The following is a 20513-nucleotide window of genomic DNA, read 5'->3' as shown; positions in this document are numbered from 1 at the left end:
TTAATGTCAATGTTAATTAGACCTCAAATTTAACGCCAATGTTAATCAGGATATTTCCCATAAAATGTACTGAATTTAAAATCAGACACTGTGTTAGGCAGATAAAATTTCTCATCTTGTGGGTGCGATTTTTAATCTTGAACTTCTGTGCCACTTGTCTGACACATTTTGTTATGTCTCTTCATTTTTCCATATCTTACCTTTCACTGACACTGATACCACTTTATCAAAATATTCTGTGTAAATTTTTTTCACTAAGATTCTTTCTACTTCTCATCGTCACACGCTTTCATGCTCGACCTTTGGTACCTACCCTCTGATTCATACTTCAAAATGCAAGTGTGCACATCTCAGTAAACTCATTGTAAGCACTACAACACCTAGTGCATATATTTCTCCCCAAAGATCTTGGCACCCTGCTTGATGCAGTAACAGCGCACCATTTAGAAGGCCAACATTCCGAATCACTGTCTGACAATCGACATTTAGGTATTTTGTCTTTCCATAAATTGCTTAATGGTTCCTTTGAAAAGGAGGCAACTGATTTCCTTCTCCAAATCAGTGAATTTAAGCCATCTCTAACAACTTTATCATGGGTGAGGCAATAAAACGTGGTCGTCCTTCATTTCTTCTGTAATTCCCATAGCTCATCACCTCTTATGGGATAGTGTGTTAATACCTTATCCGGAATTATTGTCTCGGTTACAAATGCATGATGTGAGGCACAGTCCCAGTAGAAGAATTTGAGTGGATGCTTATGTAAATGCTGAGATATGTAGATAATGAAAGGTTTACAATAATAATTGAAATTAAGAGCCTCAATTAATAAACATCTATAGGTGTGAATGACAATGTCAGTGATCAAACTTATAATCCCCTTCAGGGAAATGTCTTGGATCTAGAACCCCTAATATTTTGGGGCAAAGCTCGTAGAGGTACTGAATAGTGATTAATAAATGTTACATGTGGAAATCCATGACTCTTCATAAAGTGGTACTTGTTGTAACTAAAACTATTACAAAATAATTGCAGGAATATATTTGTACCCAGTCTGATACTTCAGTTATTTATTTACAATGTCATTTGTCATTTTTTTGCATAATGTCTTCATCAGTCCAGCAATATCACTTCAGATTCGATTAGGTTCCTGGTGAGATCACTGACAGATAATCTATTTTTATGAGGTTCATAACCACTGTTGGATCCAACCAGCCTGTTGCTAGTTGTTTTACTGCACAAACATTAACTGTACGTTCATTGTTTCATTGTTTTATTGTTGTTGATTTAATTAAATGATGATGAAACTGTCCTTTGTAGTTAATCTCTGTCACCTTTTTCCCAGTATTAAGCTGGATCTGTTAGTAAAATGCAAAAATAAAGCTGTGTTGTGACTTAGTTTACTGGCACAGCACCATAAGAAAAATTACACTTTTCACTTGGTTTTGGTGAGGGTTGGAATATACATCTTTTGATCATGAGGATTCAGGTAAGTAGGAATTGCCATGCAGCTACATGTTATTGTTTCTTTTCTAAGGGCCATAGGATTTGATATTATGTTGAAATGAAGACTTTGCAACCAAACACTGACCTACAGAATGCTACATGAATTGTAATAATGCTAGGCATTGTGGGAATGAGTCCATGCTTAAGTGTGAACAATATTAGCCACACACTTTATCAATGCACCAAAAGAATACATGCAACACACATTACAGGATACATGTTATGGGAAAAAGAACCCTTTGGTAAGAAAAACTTAAGATATCACACACTGTTGTTTAACCCTGATGTCCTTCTGGAGGAATATCAGTGTTGAAATTTATTTCTGTGAATAAAGCAACGTTGTAAAGGACTTTGATGCATATTTGAATGAAGTTTACTAAGTCAGGAACACACTGCCACAGTCATTTTGATGCTGTTGTTTACAGTTATTGAGATACTGTTTTGAAAATAAGTCCAGTTTTACCAGGAATGAATTGACCTTGTTATTAATGGGTGTATACATTTTCTTCCATATTGTCAATAATTCTGATAATGTTAATATAACATCTTAAAGGAATATATTATGTATAGGATTATATAAAAGTGGACGAGGGAATCAGACTTTCAAGACTGTATGCTGTACTGTCAAGCATTCCACTTCAGTTAAGTTCTGGAGTGGTTTTTCCTGGAAGAATACAGGAAATCTGTACATTTTTGAAGGTTCTTTGAATCTAGGACAATATCTTGGTGTTAAAAGAGAAACTTTTGCCTCAGACCTGGCTATGGATTAATAGTGAAGAACATCATCTCATGCAAGATAGAGTACCATGCCATAAGACGAAGATTTTTTGAAAGTTTTTGGATGAATACAGTGTTACTGTTTTTCCATGGCCTGGGAATAGCCCTAACATGAACCCAATCAAAAATCGGAGATACGAACACAGGACACAACAAAGAATGGTTTAATAGAATTGCTGACACAAAAATGACACTCTGACCCAGATAGTCAAAACAGTTGTAAAAAAAACCTAGTAGAAAGTATGCCTAAAAATACAGCTAAAAGGTAAAGGAATGCAAACAAAGTATTAAAATGTTTGTAAACTTATATTCTTATGTAGTTGCCTAAATTTTCAATACAGACTTTGAACCAGATTTGCAATACAGACTTTGAACCAGATTTACCATAATAATTTGGTCACCTGTGTACTTCTGCTAACTTGTTAAGTAACTGTGACTACAGAAAAATAGACTGGCAATCAGATAAAGATTGTGACAAAGGCCTCAAAGCAAATGTCATGTCCAGAGGTCAATTTGACTCTCTTCAATATGCATGTATGTGACAAAAGATAATTTAGATAAGACAGTTTTGGGAAAAATCCATCTATTATTGTGTATGCTGAATGATAGAACAATTTGTGCCTTACGTGCAGTACCATTGTGTCAATGAATTGATGGCTCATGCTTTGGAAGTCATGGGTGCAAACAATTCATAAAAGGGAAGCCAATCTGATGTGGATTCAAATCGAGGTTGGGCTTAAAAATAATTGGATCCTTCTATTTGTTCCCAGATCCATCCTCTGATGTAACCAAAAACCTTTTTTCACTTGTATGTTAGTTCCCCAACCATACTGCAATAATCAGTGGTGACTTTAATCCTCCAACAATTGGGAAAATTAGTTTTGTTAGTGGTGGGTGTGGTAAGACATCCTGTGAAACACTACTAAATGTCTTCTCTGAAAACTACCTAGCATAGATAGTTCGGAACCTCAGTCACAATGGAAATATATGAATCCAATGGCAACAAATAGACCTGACCTCTTTGAGGATGTCTGCATCGAAACTGGTGTATGTGAGTACTGTGTGGTGTGGCAACTAAAGTACAAAGTACAGATAAATTATGCAGGAAGATATATATTTGTTCAGTAAACTAGATAAAAATCAGTAGTGTTATACATCAGTGAGGAACTAGAAAATTTGAGCCCAGCGTGTCTGGTTTTCTGGGCGTAACAAAAAAAATCATTTCCGATTATGAAAATAAAGGCTTTACAGTTGTTGTTCGAGCATTTCTAGTGTTCCTTGCGAGCCCTCGGCTCATCTACCTGCCACACAAGTCGCGCCGCTGGGATGGGGAGGGGTGGGGGGAGAGGGAGGGATGGATGGAGGGAGGGAGGGAGGGAGGGAGGGATGGATGGATGGATGGATGGATGGATGGATGGATGGATGGATGGATGGATGGATGGATTAGTTGGCCCTTCCTCGACCTTTTCTGGGTGTAGATTTCTCTGGGTGCAGTGTACAGGGCAGCACGGTGCCTGCTTCCACCTTCTCAGCACAGTGTCCGGTACACAGTTTATTGCACGAGCGCCACTCGTGCTCCCGCCGGGTGATGTCTCAGAAAGACAACTAAGTTGAAGGTATTGGAAATAATGAGGTTACAAGATGGGCTATGTCTCAGAGGGTCTCGCAGAGTTGAGCATTTCCTTATTAAACAAGCACTCATGCTGTAAGGAACACTCAAAGAAAATGAAGAAACTTTGTTTCCAACCTTATACATCATTCTGTTATGCAGCGTGAACAAAGGGCAAATTGAAAGAGCGAATAGAGGAAAAAGATAGGAGATTCAAAATCTACCAGTGACTCATTCTACCATTTCTTCATGCCGATGCACCAAGCAGCTAAAGAATCCCATCAAGTCAATATTTCCTCTGAGGTAAAATGTTTGAAGCGATTTTGCAAACTGAGACATCTCTCCTAGTAACTCACATTCCTCCAGCTCAAGAACTCAAACGAAATTGATATTATGAAGCAACAAGTGCTACATATCTATCTTATTCTTCCAAAACCACGGGTACGTCGTTGACACTTCTTCAGGACTCAGTGGATGTGCCTTCAAGTACAGCTGATGGATCAATTCATGAACAATAACAATAATTTCCCCAATTAAGATTCCAAAGGAACTCTTACTTACGTCCTTATTTTCGAAAAAATGTCAATAGAACTTACCTCAGGAACAGTGTTCTTTTATTTACTTGCAATTTGTTTTTAGGAATTACAGCCTTTAGAAAATTAGATTCCCGGACAAGCTTGTAAACCTCGCGGAATTGACTTCCGTCTAAATGTAATCAGTCTGTGAACTATTTATTTTTCTTGTTCGTATATTCACTTTTCCATTATGATTTTCTCCATTTTGAAGTGACTGTGGTAATACCCGTCAGGCACCTCCCCTTTCATTTTGTTTTGGTGTTTAGCACACAGTTTCATTCGCCTTTTGTATATCGTAATTTTCCCTGATGGGTATTAATCTGATGGACTATTAGGGTTAGTGTAAACCACTGATTGATCTCACAGTACCTACATGACTTGAGTAGCAGTACTAGAATTAAACTCGACTTTAGAGATAGATTTTTGGACGCTGGACGTGAGCATTGCATTAGGGGCAGCTTTAGAACTTTCCCCGAGCAGCAAGTCAGTTCGCGGATTCCTTTAGAGCCACCGAAACAGGCCGTGCGCCTGGCGGGGCAGTGGTTTATAGGCTGTCATTCTGGCGGCCGGCCTCGGTCCCCTAGCATCCAACCAAGAGGGTGAGAACGCCGTGGCTGAACGCGAAATGACACTTCCTTAGAAACTGGCGGCGCCAGGTAAAGTGGCGTCGGGCTGGCGCCCAGTTAATGTGTTTATTACAAGAATAGAGTACCTTGTGAGATGGAACGACGAATTTCTCCGGATGTCCCGTTTCTTAGATGCCGCCAGATCCTGCCAAAACGGCGCTTGTTTTCACTAGGAGACTCCCCACATCTTGTGAAATGCGCCGGGGGTTTGGCTGCAGGATCTCCTGGCACTGTGTGCTGTTTTCTCGGAGAACAGAACGTGTGCTGCACTGCAGTGATTGGTTGAGGAAGATCAGGTCTCCTTGCTAGAAAACATGATTGGCACATTAACCACTGTTGGGCCATAATAGGTTTATTCGAGAACATCGGGGGGAACGACTGTTTTCAGGAAGGTTTTGAGCAAAAGGGAGAGGGAAGGACTTGCTTCTCGTCCGTCGCGGAGTACAGTCGGTAGAGCTCTACTGTTTCTACAGAGAGAGCAGTTAGTTGTAAAGACGTCCGGACACCCTGATGAGACTTTATATTTTCGCTGAAGTAAGACAATCACCGGCGGACATGGGGTCTTCCGAAGTATGACACTTTGGCATCTCCCGTACCCTGACAGCGTCTCGTCTTTCACCGCCTATATCGGGAACATTGCGCAGATTCAGAAGCCTATCAGTCGTTTTCATGACCATTTTTTTTCTTTTTTTTTTCTTTTTTTTTTTTTTTTCTTCATAGCAGCCTTGTACTCGCAGTGGTCACGACCAGTGTCCATTGTATGCTTACGGATGCAGGGTACTTTTCCGGCTCAATATTATGTAAAAATAGGCACCTATTTCTTTCAGGCACTGTTTACAGTGTATGTTTTACAGATTTTTTGTTGATATTAGGTAATGCAGCACACTTTCTTAACAAATTAGAAGTATTTTGAATATTTTTTAACCTGCTTAGGGTTATTAAAAAATTACACAAATTGATGAATTTTTTTTTCAAAATGCTTCCTCAAATTGATGTACCATTAAATCTAATGGTTGCGGGGTGTTGATGGTCGAACCCGGGACTCCAAATGGCCGTGCTGAAGCTGGGACTCACCGTGCCGTATTTCGTCAGGAGGCCAAGCAAGTTCAATAGTGTCAAGGAGCAGTGCAGTGTGATACAGAGGTATTCGGAAGTATCCCTTTATTCAGCTAGTTTACAGAAGCTTAATGATGGCGTGCCGCTCGCGCGCTGTTCTGCCAGTCCGGCCATCTCAGCACTCCTGGACTGCCGACACCGCTGCTGTGGTCATCAAGGCCGCCCGTCGCTAAAAGGCAGCTGCACTCGCCCGGTTGCCGTTCGCCGAGGCGTAGTCTCGCGCCGCGTAGCTGCCCGCAATTCCGGAGACTGCTACAGCCCCTGGTCCTCACTGCCCTCTGCCCCATTTGGCCTGCTGTGTCCGACCATGGGACGAAGGTGCATGTACTGGTCACCCGTGGCCTCGACCGCCGCTGCTCCCAGGACAGAACCGGACTCGAACCCGCGCCCTCCTGGACTCCGTGCTGCACCTTGCCGCTAGTGGTATTTGCTTGATGGCAACACCCGCTGCCGTCTCCATGCTGCTGCAGCGCTGCCGCACCTCCCGCAGTGTATGCCTCTCCCGTACCCCGGTACACCAGGTGGGAAGTGAATGTGGCCCGTCCTGGACCCGCTGCTGACTGCTGTCACTACCCTCCTTCAGGCAGACCATGCGATGTCCAAGTACCCGGCTGCCATTCCGCCCCACCCCAGTATTTTGGCCCCAGAGGTGGAATACAGCACAAACAAGTACATAGAAACAAAGTACAGGTTTACACAGAACATTTACAACATCGCTGCCAGAATGGACCTTATAAGCGTAGACCACCACAGGTCCGACCTGACCCTCGACTGACCTGGCACACCCTTCAAGCTAAAAGTGCGTAACTATTTATACTGTTTTTCCCCTCACTTCTGACATAGTGTCAGAGAGAGACAGAAACTATGGCAGGAGTAAATTCCCATACATCAGCCACTTACACATCACCACTCCTGGCTCGGGCCTACTGTCTCGCCTCGTACATTGCAATAACTTAAAGCAACGCTGCAGTTCCCTGCCTCGCTGTTGTTCCACTCCAAACAAATCGTACATGGAATACGCCACTACAGCTTCGCGCCATGTTTACTCTGCGTGGCCTACTGGCTGCCGACTATTGCCACACAATGTCAGGGGCCCCAGACTTCATTGCCCAACTGCACCTTTACCGAATTTTTAACAAAATTCCCGTTTCCTACAAATAAGACTAATAGTAGCGCAGCACATCTCCCTCCTCTCAACAAGATTCGTTGCGAATCCAACAGCTGTTACCTGTGGCTGCGTAAACATACCTTGTTCACAAAACTTACATGCTACAGACTAAAACTAATCAGAACATAAAAACATCAACGCTACCCCTATACACTGTTTACGCTGGTTACCTATGCCACAGACAACTGATGCGTTGGCACCTCCTCTACTGGTGCACGTTTCCACACTCTCAAGAAAAATAGAAAAACGGCACACCCTTGACTGATATGCTCACTGTCATTATTCTGTCGGTGCGATGCTGTTGTAACGTTCTAACGTGTTCCAATACTTTATTAACCGTGATAGATCCTTCCTGTGCATTAATAAAGGAATGCAACGTTTCCAAAAACTCTGGATTTAACGCGGAGTTTAAATATGTCAGATTCTGCATTGGTAATATCTCCAGAACCCCTTCCGGATAGAACATTCCCTGTGACAAAGTTAAACGTGTTTCACCCGTACGTGCTGGAAGACTGAAATCCTTCCCTATAATTTCACAAACCTCACCATTTATAGTTATTCCACTCTCCCGCAGTTGCAACCTCCTTATTTTATCCGCTCTCTGATTGGTATAACAAGTGACCATCACCCATATCGGCGTAAATACCGAATATAACCAATGCCTGCCTACCTTCTGTATGTAGGAATGTGTTGATAACATCTCTTTCTCACAATCTGAGCCATTCGTAACCCCCAGGAACAATCCAACTTCTCATGTACTACTATCCGAAAAAACTGGTCGCTTAGGGCAAATCATCACTCGTCCCTGCGAAGAAAAGGAACGAAACATGCCTGTACCACCCCTTTCCACTACAAGTTACTACAACATCGTACGACATCCTCAAAAATTCCCTATAGTTCACTCTGCCCCTATCGAATTCTCTGAAACTAGTATCCCCCATAAAGTGACAAAACTAAAACAACAAACAAGAAAAACACGACTTGGCCCACCGAAACACAAAAAAACGCGAATTTCTCTTCATACAAAATCAGAAAATCTAAACATGCCATACAGTATCACACATATAATAATTTACTCCCTCCGCGACCGTAACGCATACGAAACATTATGCGTCCGCTGTTGTCCCTCCACCGCGACCTTCTTCTGTTTGCTTTGCCTAGCCTGTGCAATTGGGTCACTTCCTTGTAATTGAGGTAATCCGTCCACCATTCCTTTAAAATGCTTTACTTACGTGGATAACTGATGTTTTTGTTGGCAGCTGCACTTTAACATTTACACGCGAATTCATCTCCATGACCTGGTATGGTCTGTGCTACTTCGTCAATAATTTTTTCGTCTTTCCCGTAGCTGTATATGGATTCGTGATCAGTACCCATTGACCTACCCTGTACTGTGGTAAAGGTCCCAACCGCTTACTCTGTTCTTCCTGCCCTTCCAGAGTTTTCGTATTGGCCTCCTGTACTCTTCCAGACTTCCTGTATTGTCCATGCAAATTTCCTCACTGCGTCCCCTTTAGCTTTCGATTTCGGACGTCAAACGGTGATGGCATCTTACTTCCATAGACCACCTCGAGCGGTGACATTTTGGTGTTATAACTCGATACCACGTACAGAAGATAAACGTCCCAGTTATCACGGTTTCCATTCACATAATAGTTAAGCATTTTTGAAATTGTGTTGTGTACTCGCTCTGTTCTCCCATTCGCCCACGGATGAAACGAAATGGACTGGTCCGTAATTTTTTAATTCTCAATAACTGACACAACTGTCATTAATTCGGACATGAAGTTCGTTCCCTGATCCGTAATTATGGTATCAGGCACTCCAAACTTCAGTAACCAGTTACTGACTAAAGCTTGTACTACATGGCCCACAGACATCTAGCCTGATAAACTCAAAAGGTTTCGAAGCCTCTGGTAACCGTTGCAATGGAATTCTTGTGCGCGCCACATCCGCTCACTGTGCTCATGGTAAACAATTTGCTATGTATTGTTCCAAATCCCTTCTCAATGTGCGCCACCAAAATCGTTCTGCTACTCGTCTTTCCGTTGCTCGACGACCCCCATGCCCTGATAGCACATGGGCATGGGTCTGCTTTAAGACTTCGTCTCTCAAACTCTTTGGTACCACTACCCGTGGTCTACACCTGCTAACTCTACACAACAAATTTCCCTCTACAATGAAATGTGGTTGAGTTCTAAAACCCTGGCACTCCTCATCCTCTGCTTGTGCCCTTGGCCATTCCGCAACACTCTTACCCATTAATTCTAACGCATCTAACTTGCGACTTAATGCATCCGCATTCCCCTGTTTCTTCCCTGGCTTATGAATTACTTCAAACTTACTTAATTTTAGAGCCCACCGTGTTAACCGACTAGAAGGAATCCTTGCGTCCCAGTAGCCATCTCAACGCTGCATGATTGTCACGACCTTAAACTTCCTACCATAAAGCTAACAACGAAAATACGTTACTCCATATATTAAAGCCAACATCTCCATTTCCGTTGTGAAATAATTCTGCTCTGCCCTATTTAACTGTCTGGAAGCATACACCACCGGATGCTCCTGTCTCTTTTACCATTTGCCCCAGAACACATCCTACTGCGCCGTTTGAAGCGTCACACGATAAGACGAAGTCTTCTTCAAAATTCGGAAGCACCAACACCGACCAGAAACTAATCTCATGTTTAATTCATCGAAAGCTTGCTGGCATTCCTCTGTCCATTGAAATTTAACCCCTTTCTTTAAAAGCTTTGTTAACGGCTTGGCTGTTTTAGCAAAATCCTTTACAAATTTATGATAATATAAACATAACCCAAAATACAATTGTAATTGCTTCATTGTACATGGTGTCGGAAAATTTTGAACTGCCTCTGTTAACAGAGGATCGGTTTGAACCCCTTGTTCACTGATTAAATGACCTAAATATTTGACCTGCGTCTGCGCAAAATTACATTTTTCTAAACTTAATGTTAACCATGCCGACCGCAATCTTCCAAGGACTTCTCTTAAACGCAATACATGTTCTGGTATATCCTTCGACAATACTATGTCATCTAGGTAAACCATAGATGTCTTTGGTTTCAATCCCCTTAAAATCCCATCTAATAATAGCTTAAAAGTGGCCGGTGCATTCTTCAACCCAAACGGCATACGTATATACTGATGGTGCACCCCAGGAACAGTAAAACTGTCTTTACCCTATCCTCTGGCGCTACTTCCAACTGGTGGTATCCCCTCCGTAAATGCATCGTCGTAAAATACCTAAATTGTCCCAGATTATCCAACGTGTATGTGATATTCGGAATCGGATATGCGTCCGAAATGGTTTTCACATTCAGAAACCTATAATCACAACAAAACCTATATTTCCTTGTACCATCCACCGACTTCTTAGACACGAGAACTACATTGCTTGAATACAGACTATCGCTATGCTCTATAATTCCATTCCATAGCTGTTGTTCCATAAACTCCTCTAGTAGCAGTTGCATACGGCGTGTTACCCCCATATGGTTTCCTAGACACTGGTGTATTATCCTCCGTTGGTATGTGATGCTTCATAATCGGTGTTGCCGGTAACCTACTCTCCGGTCCGAATAAATCGCTAAATGTCAATAACAATCCCTCCAACGCGACCCTGTCGTCTCCCTGCAAATGCTGCAATTTTCCCCTCAGTTGCGCTGCATCGACGTTTTGCTTATGCCTCGCCTCTAAATCTTCCCTAACGACGTCACCTTCATCAAAAACCCCCCATGTGGCCAATAACAACCCTTTCGATAAGCTAAAATCCGCTCTGCGAAAGTTGTCTATACTTACAGGAACCCTATAATCTCCTTCCACATAACTTGCTTGAACTAAACTCCTCCGCACAAATCAGTGCGCATTATCCAACTCCTCATTACTCAGGAGTGGCTCCATCATGTACAACATCTCCTTTGGTAAGTCGATATTTATCAAAACCCAGACTACCTTCCCTGTACCTGCCGGTAAGTTATGCTGCTGATCGACCTTTAATGAATCCGTTCGCAGTTTAGCTGGCGTCACCTTCACGTTAAGTGCGCCTTGTGAAATTCGTCCATTTGCAACCGTTTCCCCCATGCAAAACATTGTTCCACTGAGTTCCACTGTTTGTTGCCAAAGATCTATCTTCGCACAATGACAAGGAAGTCCAGTCCGAGAATCACGAATACCCCTCACCCACACAGTAACACCTCTACCTGCTCACTAAACTTAGTTCCTGCGGTCACAAATTGAAGTACCATCATAACCAATGACTCCACTTTAATATCCCCCACCCCACATAACATGTAACGTGGTGGCTCAAGCCTTCTCCTGCTACCCAGGTCTAGACTAATAACAGACACGTGTGCCCCCGTGTCAACCAGAAACTTTTGTTCCCTTCCGCTCACCAAGCCTCATAAGCAGTATTCCGTCTGTGCACCTACAAGTACATTACCTAATTTCACTGGGACCGCCCCCTGACAGTTGAAGCAGCCCCGTTCTTGTTTAACGGCTGCTGTCGTTGAGGTTCGCCCCTACTTTTACTCCTGCAGTTCACTGCCAGGTGACCCATTTTCCCACATCAGTAACAACGCAACTGATGCTGACACTACCTCCTAATATGCCCTACCTGGTCACAACCAAAATACTTAATTTCCCCTGCCAGAACTTTATGCTTCACCCTTTGCTTCTTCACATAATCTACCTCCTCTAAGTATGCGGTAATCCTTAGAGCCACCGCAAGATCACAGGGATTCTCAATTCTCACCTGACGTGACATCTCCGGCGGTACTCCATGCAAAAACACATCTAACGCCCTGTTCTCAGCTTCCTGTAACAGCATTCTATTCGTCTCCCCATTCAGTGACAGTTCGAACGTTTGTGCAGTCAGCTTTCGAATCCTGTCTGAGAAAAACTCCACAGTCTCATTTCTTCTCATGACTAACGCACTTAATTTTTCCTGAAAAAACCTGGTACTATTCTGTTTTTGGTACCTCTGGCGTAACCCAGCCTCAAGCTCTGCAAACGTCCCCACATTGTTCAACGTGTCATGGTACAGTACATACGACTTGGCATCCCCTATCATGCGTAACTTCGCCACTCTCAACATTACAACATCCGACCACCCATTGGCCTCAGCCATTATGATAATGACATTAATGAATACTGACACATCCTTCGTTGTTTTACCCGAAAAGGGGTTAATCAATGCCGCGATTGCCGGGTCAAATGGTCTATGACACTCCCCGATCTGCAATTTACTTTCACCCGACGTCCCTTCCCCTACGTGCAATGCCTCAAATCTGCTCGCTAATTCTTCATATTTTTCTTTATCCCTTATTCTTGTCTCCGACAATACCCAAATTTGCTCAGTTAGAGCGGCTACAGCTTCCATTGTAGTCACTGATGCAGCCTCCGCTGCTTGCCGTGTTTCCACCATTCTTGCTTATTGCTTTACTGTTTGTATTAATTCCACTCTGCGACTCCTAAAACTTAGTTCTTGCGGCGAATCATCGCCCATCTACATTATGAACAATTGCACGTCAAATGTCCAAATCTGTTACAAATAAAACAACTCTTTGCCACCCACTTTGTACATGGTAATCCGTGACCTGACAGGTTACAAAAATTACATCGCTTAGGCGCTATGTCGTCATGTCCCCCAGTTCTCCTGAATTCAGATAAATCTACAGGTTCCTCCAGCCTTGCAATAGACACCTTGAAAAAGTCCATTCTAATTGACACTTAACCCCTTAAAACACAGAAGAATGACATATAAACGATAAATCAAACATCACTCACCCATCCCCATCGCGCTCTAGCCATCACAGCGCTCGTTACTACGGTAGGCGACTACAAAAAATGGAGAGACTGTATGGAAGTGGGGAAGGAGCATTGTTTCCACAAAGGACACGAGGAGTACTGAACAGGACGGCGCGACGGGCGGTTTGTGTGTGGTCGCGGGAGATAGAAATATTTCGTAGTGCCGACTCTTGTACTTGAGATTTCTGTGGCTTCTGCAGTAAAGATGTAGTATGCACATAGAAGTGAATGTCTCGCGAGCTCTGTTGTTGTTCATAACTAATTACGTGACGTAGGAACCTCTTGTTTCCCTGTTATTCAACTTAAATTTTATTTAACTGCTGGATCATCGTCACCAATAAGTGTTTTGCAGTAATAAACAGCATTATTAAAGGTACTTCTGCTATCGTACTCATCATTTAAAGTCGTTAAAAATAGTACCTACAGATTTTATTTAATTGCAATCTTTCATTTATAACTTCCGTGTTACATTCAAAATTCGCAATTGCCGAGTGACAGAAAACTTCGAGCATTCGATTCATGTATGTATTCATATTGTATGCTGTAGACTCAGCAGTATTTGGCTTGTAATGCGACAACTACATATCCCAGCCCCTAGACAACGAAACCAGCCAAAACCGGTAATATCTCAACTCTGAGGGTACGTAGTTGAGGGCCAGTATCATTATTTATTTGAAAGACTGCAAAACTTCCTCTTGGTAATCCTTTTACCACTTATTGCTTCTTTGGTAACTTGAAGAGCGAAACTTTCAGCTTCATGCACCCATTGTCTGTCACACACAAGCAACTGATCTATATTAGAGCCACATTTTATGCCTAAATTTCTCGGGACTTCCAACCTTCCTATCACTCCATCAGTGGAAGATATCACTGCATCTAGTACACCAACTTTTAGTGTATTTAGTCCTACAAAAACATTCTTGGTAATCTTTCCCATATGCAATGGTTGAAACTTTCATTTGTATTCTGAGTGCCCGCAAGAAGACATTTACTAAGCAAAACAGGGTCACTCAGGTATCTAAAAATTGGTTTTATTTCATTAGTAACAGGCCCTTTAGGGCAAGGTCCGTGGACAGGGTGGTCATCTGTGGACAACTTGTGCAGTTCGTCTAATGGCCAGTTCATATTAACTGTGAAGAAGGTCTTATTTCAGTTTCTGTCAATCAGCCTCGGCCAGACAGAGATTTTCCATCAGATAGCAACTTTCCTTTCATTTCTCTTTGTAGCTTCCTCACCCATCCTCTTTTGAACATGTCCACAACACTCCAGTTTTGTTACCAAGGTATCACCATAAACATTGAACTCATTAATTTTGTTGAAAGATCTTTTCGTATATCTAACTTTATAAATGAACACGGACATCTGAAATATTTTTAGAGCTCCATCACACTCCATACCTCCACTGTAGCCACCATAATTCTTAGAAAACTTAAGTTCAATATGTCCTTCCGTGTTACCATGGCAGGTGTGGCAGTACTTAGATAAGCATTCAACATCAATAACCTTTCCATTCTCCAGAGAAGTAGCACTTTCAACACGATTCAAAGAATGATGTCCACGATGTTGCCATGTCCCATCAAGTTAAACTGCAGTGTCCCTGGTTCCACTAATATTTACAGTTTCTTCTATTGCACATTTCATAGATTCTTTAGACACAATCGTCAAGACACCTAAAAGTATTTTTGTGTACTTGCTGAACCTACTGGGAGGAGGAGGAGGAAGGTCCACAAAACGTTTGAGCAGCCTTTTTCCTATTGCACACATTGCATACACTAACTTCAAATTCACATCATATGAATTATGCACAATGTTCGAAATCATTTTCGAGGTAGATTTATTGCAGGATCTCCACAGAACAACTGATTTTGACGCTAAACCCTTCCTTCTACTTTGTTGTTCAGTTATTTCCGGACAGCCTACACCATCACATTGTTTACATTTCGCCACTTCTTTATCAAAGAAGACAAGATGCCCACATCATCAACAACAAATCCACTACAAACAGCGGCATTTATAACACAAAAATTTGAATCACCAGGAGGCGTGCCTTGTGGGAGTTTCTTCCCTGATGAACTGATACATCGGTTACTTTGAACAGTGTGGCTTGCTTTGTTTGTGAACTGGTTACCACCGAATTTCCTTTTATTGAGTTTCTTGATGTGTGGCATAGTTTGTATTTATTGCATCCTAAAGGATATGTACTTTTACAAATATATGTAGCACTTGGGCAACAAACATTCAGTAACACGTGAACAAACTGCTCAGCGAAACAAAAGTAAATACTAGCAAAGATAATCATTCACAGACACTAGAATCCGGCACTGTTACCAACATATACAATGTATCATACGTATAATCGCTGGAAACAGAAAGTTCACAGTTCTTTACGAAATAATACTGATTTCTGTAACAGAAATAAAGGGCGTGTGGCGGCATACATGACCGTAACTTTAAAATTTGGTATATATAGGTCATTATTCATTTGAAACCCTATAATGTATAAATCAATGTAATCAGGAAAGACTATAGAATTTAATACAATGATACAAAATTTCGGTGTTTCCACCATTTATAAGTACCCTGTATCTTTAATTGTATCGTGATGCGACAGACCAATCAGCGGAACGAGACACCAGCGTTGCTAGTGTAGATTGGCATCCTTCCACTGACAGTACCCAGTCTCATTTACACATAAATTCCAGTTGAGCTCCCCAGGTCTATTGCCAACCAAACTGAATTCGTGTTAATGAATTGTTGCTCAGTTGAAGTTTCTGTTTATATGTTTGTTTTCTTTTGGCCTTGATATTAATAAATCTCTTTGTGGTACTGTAGGTCCTTGTTATTAATTTTTAAATGACACCCATTCTCATTCCCTACGATGTCATTTATTTTGTTGTGGATTTTAAGTAATTAAATTAATTTTATGTCTAGTTATCCATCTCAGGGGTGATACCCACAGGGGCCACTGTTTAATGTCAGATTGCCTTGCGCTATTGATAAATGTGCCACCTCTTGGGTATCGTGGTCATGACTTTTTATTCGTTTGGGAGGTGGAGAATAGCCGCTACCGTAGGCTAGCTTGCATGGATAGGATCATTGTTGAGCATATCTGGGATGCCTTGGAACGTGCAATTCAGAAGAGATCTCCACCTCCTCGAACTCTTACGGATATATGGACAGCCCTGCATGATTCATGGTGTCAGTTCCCTCTAGCACTGCTTCAGACATGAGTGAGTCCAACCCACGGCGTGTTGCGGCACTTCTGCGTGCTCGTGGGGGCCCTACACGATATTAGGCAGGTGTGCCAATTTCTTTGGCTCTTCAGTGTAACATCAATATGTTCCTTTCCTCACCATAATCCGACTCTGACGTAAGATTCCTGATTTCATCGATATCCTCACAAGGAAGGCTGCACACTGGGTCAAGAACTAAAAACAGTGTGACGATGGCTAAACCGCATCCCAGTACGCGCACATACTGTATCGCAAAGTATTTCCTTCGCTGTGTTTCTCTGCCCTGCCCTTCATCAGCTGTGTCCGGAAGTGCGCCTGACCTGCACGCGAAGAGTAAGTTGTGAGCCAGACTGTTCACCACGTGTCTTCAGTGTTGCGATATTCTGCGTTTCGAGTGAGATATTCTGATTTGAAATGAAGGGCGAAAATGTCTCAGGTCTTACATCATGTAGTGACATAATAAAATAAAGGTTTGCGGGGAAAAACGCCTACCGAAATTCGCAACTCTGTAGTGTTCTTGATCTTACTCTTCTCAGTGTAGACATCCTGACTATTTGCGGCCAAGAAAATGGCGTCGCCAACAGTTCACAGTCAAGCCGATGATTTTTAAGGCCTATGACAACAATGGAGCGATAGCAACAGATAGTGCTCCAAGGAACCACTGTAACAGATTGATACAACATGGCCTTTCTGGAAAATGACTTGTGGGCAAAGATTGGCCTAGGAAGGTCCAACACTTTTGCAGCTGGAGTACTCATTCTGCATAAAAATGCACGACCGCATATTGCCGAATCAGTAAGCCGAACTTTGGAAAAATGTGGATGGGAAATCCTTCCCCGTCCTCCATATAATCCTGACATGAACCCAGCAGACATCGATTTGTTTCCGAAGCTCAAGACGCCACTCTGAGGGTAACGTTTTCAATGGTTGAGAAGGCTTCTGATGCAGTGGCGCGAGCAGTCAGACAGATCAACAAAAATGGCGACCTAATGGGAATACAAGACTTGTGAAAACACTGGTTGCTGCTATTGAGAAGAATGGACATTATATCAAAGGCCTGTAACGTCATCTTGTGAAATAAAAAGAAACCATGATCTTATGGTGAGCAGAATTTTTCAAATGACCCTCATATAAATTCTGGACGCCATTCGACAGACGATGAGTGTTGCTTATTTTCATTAGCTCTAATCCTCTGGCATAAGATTTGGGGTAACATCTTACTAGGCAGAAATAGAAGAAAGTATGATGGATTCACCTATATTCATCTTATAGGCACCTATCTAAGCACTTGAGAATATTGCCGCGCGGTGTAGCCGTGAGGTCTGAGTCGCCATGCCACATTTCGGGCGGCTCCCCCCTCGAGTCCCCCCTTGGGCATGGGTGTGTGTGTGTGTGTGTGTGTGTGTGTGTGTGTGTGTGTGTGTGTGTGTGTGTGTGTGTGTGTCTGTCTGTCTGTCTGTGTGTGTGTGTGTGTGTGTGTGTGTGTGTGTGTGTGTGTGTGTGTGTTGTCCTTAGCGTAAGTTAAAGATAGATAAAGTAGTGTTTAACACTTTGGCTGCGGCATCGGTGCAGGCGCGCAACTCCCCAGTGCGGCCCGGTAACGCTCTGAAACGGCAGGTACTGTCATGAAACAGATTCGAAAGCTGTACTTCCACGCTATCATTACTCCGCAGTTCTGCTGCAGCCTCTAAATGATCTCCGTGGTATGCCTCGTCCTCACTACACAGAAAATATATGTTCGATAATTGACCACACAAAGGTGTACACGCTTTTATGGTAGCTTAGACGCTGCAACTAGACTGAGTAATCCGACAGTGAGCGCGGACGCTTAGAAGCGTCAGCCGCACTGGCTCGTGGCTTGAAATGTAGGGTTTCGCAGGCATCGAATGAAGGGTAGAGCCACGGGTCGTAACACATCTGAAATGTAACGTCCACTGTTCAAAGTGCCGTCAATGCGAACAAGAGGTGACCGAGACGTGTAACTAATGATACTCCATACCATCAAGCCGGGTGGCGATGACGAATACACGCTTCCAATGTGCGTTCACCGCGATGTCGCCAAACACGGATGCGACCATCCTGATGCTGTAAACAGCACCTGGATTCATCCGAAAAAAATGACGTTTTGCCATTCTTGCACCCAGGTTCGTCGTTGAGTACACCATCACAGGCGCTCCTGTCTGTGATGCAGCTTCAAGAGTAACCCCAGCCATGGTCTCCCAACTGATAGTCCGTGCTGCTGCAAACGTCGTCGAACTGTTCGTGCAGATGGTTGTTGTCTTGCAAACGTCCCCCTCTGTTTACTCAGGGATCAAGACGTGGCTGCACGAACCGTTACAGTCATGCGGATAAGATGCCTTCATCTCGACTGCTAGTGATACGAAGCCATTGGAATCCAGCACGTCGTTCCGTATTACCCTCCTGAACCCATCGATTCCATATTCTGCTAACAGTCTTTGCATCTCGACCAACGCGAACAGCAATGTCGTGATACGATAAACCGCAGTCGCGATAGGCTACAATCCGACCATTATCAAAGTCGGAAACATGATGGTACGCATTTCTCCTCCTTACACGAGGCATCACAACAACGTTTCCCCAGGCAACGCCGGTCGACTGCTGTTTGTGTATGAGAAATCGGTTGGAAACTTTCGTCGTTTCAGCACGTTGTATGTGTCGCCACCGGCGCCAACCTTGTGTGAATGCTCTGGAAAGCTAATCATTTGCATATCACAGCATCTTCTTCCTGTCGGTTATATTTCGAGTCTGTAGCACGTCATCTTCGTAGTGTAGCAATTTTAATGGCCAGTAGTGTATAACTTTGACACAGAAAAAGAATCAAGTATACACTCATAAAACTCACAACATAGAAATAAAAAATCTGACAAACAAAACAAGAATGTTTCACAATCACATGACACTTGTTTTCCTTTAATAACTTCTGTTATAATAATTCTTCAATGAAAATAAGCACACAATCACGAACCTGTGACGGACTCACAGTTAGCTACATAAACATATTTTTGTAAGACGTATGATTGATATGGCTCGTTATCCTGTATGAACGCAGTTGTATGTCTTTATCCAAATATCTTTCACAGCAGTTGTGGCATCATTAATGGCCTTTATTTATTGCTTTTGAAAATACAGTATTACAAATATTACAAATTTTATGGAATTCGAATCTGTGGACTATGTTATATCTTCTGTTCAGATCGCGCGATTTACGTTGGATCACATTTTTTGTTTCTGTAACAATCCATTTAAGCCACATATCCATAAAAAATGTGGCATGCCGTCTACAACACAGATGCACTCAAAGAACATCCTTGTCGGAAAAATTAGGCCCAAATTGTAACATCGGGATAACAAACATTCAGACAAGAAAACACGGCGTGTTGCAAACCAGTGAGCGAAGAAAATGTGCTCCTCGCAGCTTAACTTTCAGCCCAGTTATACACGTCCATACGTCTTGAGAGCCAACGGCCTTCGCGCAGTAGTAACACCGGTTCCCGTCAGAACACCGAAATTGAGCGTTGTCGGGCTTGGCTAGCACTTGGATGAGTCATCGTTCAGGTCTGTCTTGTGCTGTTGGCAAGAGGGTTGCACACACCCCTTGTGAGGCCAACCGAGGAGCCACTTGACTGAGAAGTAGCGACACCGGTCACGAAAACTGTCACGGCTGGGAGAGTGGTGTGCTGACCACATGCCCCACCGTATCCGCATCCAGTGACGCCTAAGGATTGCTGGTGATAGGGCGCCCGGTTAGTGCCGTTGGGCCTTCAGGCCTTTTCGGACGGTGTTTGTTTGTATACATCTTAAAAACTGAAAGGGGAATTTACTGGTCTTCGCACCAGTCACTTTGTGATTACATAATACCTGTCCGACCGCACATTTATATAGAGTTACACAATTGCAACAAACAAAAAGCTCTTATTCAACCAAATTTTTCTGGTTGTCCGTGCCAACGACAAGTACCTATGAGAAGGAGGAAATTAAACGACTACAAATGAAAATCTATGTCTAACAGTTGCATAAGGTCACCCAAGTGACAGATTTCCTCAAAGTGCAAAGATGACC

Source organism: Schistocerca serialis, chromosome 1 (genome assembly GCF_023864345.2).
Source record: "Schistocerca serialis cubense isolate TAMUIC-IGC-003099 chromosome 1, iqSchSeri2.2, whole genome shotgun sequence".
Classification (NCBI taxonomy): Eukaryota; Metazoa; Arthropoda; class Insecta; order Orthoptera; family Acrididae; genus Schistocerca; species Schistocerca serialis.
Note: the sequence above shows the minus strand (reverse complement) of the source record.